Here is a 2149-nt window from a genome sequence, read left to right on the forward strand (position 1 = left end):
GGGTGATTCCTTCCTGCACCATCCAAGGCTTGGGCTGAGCAGCAAGTGCTGAGATGAGGTATGCTGAGCTGCTTGGGCCATGCTACGTTGAGCTTTCTCATTTTAGCATCCAGCCAATTAAACTAAACATCACTCATTGCAGGAGGCAGCTACTCCCTGTAGCTGACTGCATGCAATCACGACAGATGAGCTTCATGTGCCAATGGCTCATGTCCACAGTAACAAACTAGGCACCTTCACCTGGCCAAGTTGACACCTGAACCTAACTACCACAACCTCCTAAATTTAGTGCTAGCCTTGGTTTGGTAGGGAATTCTTAACAAACCAAGTTCAAAAGGAGACCTTCCATACAAATACAAGCAATACAAAATCTTAGATGAGTGAGGGAAATCAACTTTCAAAATAAAGTTATCTAGAGAATCAAATACCTTAAAGTCAGCTGAGAATCACAAGCACATGAAGGTACAAGAAAAACGGCCCACCCATGATCAAATTAAAATCATAGAGGATGTACAGATGTGGAAGAACTAATCAAAGATGTCCATATAAATGTCTGTAATAAGATCATTGGGTTGGCTAAAGACAAAGGATATCAAAAAGACATTAGAGAGGGCCTTCGGCGGCGGCTATGGGAGCGGTGGGCGCGGGCATGGTGGACTGTCACTGCCACGTCTCCACCCTCGAGTTTGACCAGGATCTGGATGATGTGTTGGAGAAAGCCAAGAAGGCCAATGTTATGGCTCTTGTGGCAGTTGCTGAACATTCGGGAGAATTTGAAAAGATTATGCAACTCTCAGAAAGGTGCTACGTCTAATTCAGATTTTCAAGTGTGCTAATAAGGAGGTGGTTCTAAGGTACAGTGGCTTTGTCTTGCCATGCTTAGGTGTTCACCCAGTTCAAGGGCTCTCACCAGAAGATCAAAGAAGTGTCACATTCGAGGATTTGGATATCGCTTTGCCCATTATTGAGCATTATAAGGATCAGTTGTTGGCAATTTAAGAGGTTGGGCTAGATTTCTCCCCCAGATTTGCCAGCACTGATGAACAGAAGGAAGAGCAAAGAAAAGTGCTAATCAGATGGGTCCAATTAGCCAAAAGACTAAATTTGCCTTTGTGCCGACAAGGTGCTGTTGCATGCATTTGACGGTCGGCCATCTGTAGCCATGGAAGGAGTAAGTGCTGGGTACTTCTCGATTCCTCCTTCTGTCATAAGAAGTGGATAGCTACCGCCCTGCCCTGGTCCCCATCTGCCCTTCCAGCCACGACAGTGAGGGGAGCAGAGCGGTGCCTTCTGAATGGCTTTCGACAGTGTCACAGCAAAGCCCCATGACAGAGGGTGGACAGAGGTGTTGCCTCTGTATTCACAGATGAAGAAATGGAGTCACTTGTCTGGGGTCCCCAGAGTGCCATGGCTGGTGCCTGGTGGCAAGGACTGCAGCCCGTGTCTCTGGACTCCTAGGCAAGGTCTCCCTCCTTCTGGAGGTCCAGAAGGTCTTCTCAATCCTTTGACGCCAGGTCCTGACTCATCCCAGGGATTTTGGTCCCACATTGCCAGAGAGACTTAACATCACACACAGGATCCTTAACTTCCTCCCGGAAGGAATGGATGTCCCAGGACTCGATGACTCTCAAGACTGGCCTGGGCTGAGCTGCGAGTGCTGAGATGAGGAATGCCGAGCTGCTTAGGCTGTGCTACATTGCGCTCTCTCATTTAAGCACCAGCCAATTAAGTCAAACGTCACTCATTGCAGCAGACACGCCTCCTAGCTGACTGCAGACGTAATTGGCAACAGATGAGGTTCATGTACCATTGGCTTATGTCCACAGCAACAAGACTAGGTGTTAAACGGGTCTCCGGGTCCAGGCTGAGGACCAAACCACTGCATAATTCTTATGGGGAAATCAAATTCTGAACCCCAGCAAAGGTTTGTGGTGATTTGGATGCTGAGGAGAGGCCCCAAATCATAATCCAGACCCCACAGCGGCTGCTTTGCTCAAATTGGAGGCCCTTGACCGGCACCTGCCCACATTGCCCTCCCATCCTGCCCAGCAGCCCCTGACCCTTTGTGAGAGTTAAGTTCATGTTCCAACTTGGCCGGGTGATGGCAGCTCGTTGTTTGGTCAAGAAAGGACTGGCCCAGTCATTACTG

General features: G+C 48.8%; 1 pseudogene across 1 annotated transcript; it reads left to right on the forward strand.

Moving 5' to 3' along the window:
* The first annotated feature begins 614 nt into the window (after nucleotides 1-614).
* Nucleotides 615-1785, forward strand: LOC143674145 (putative deoxyribonuclease TATDN3; annotated as a pseudogene). The gene is made up of 2 exons (XR_013170884.1): nucleotides 615-801; nucleotides 855-1785. The product of XR_013170884.1 is annotated as a putative deoxyribonuclease TATDN3 (transcript).
* Nucleotides 1786-2149: the final 364 nt, after the last annotated feature.

This window comes from Tamandua tetradactyla, chromosome 2, assembly GCF_023851605.1.
Source record: "Tamandua tetradactyla isolate mTamTet1 chromosome 2, mTamTet1.pri, whole genome shotgun sequence".
Taxonomy (NCBI): Eukaryota; Metazoa; Chordata; class Mammalia; order Pilosa; family Myrmecophagidae; genus Tamandua; species Tamandua tetradactyla.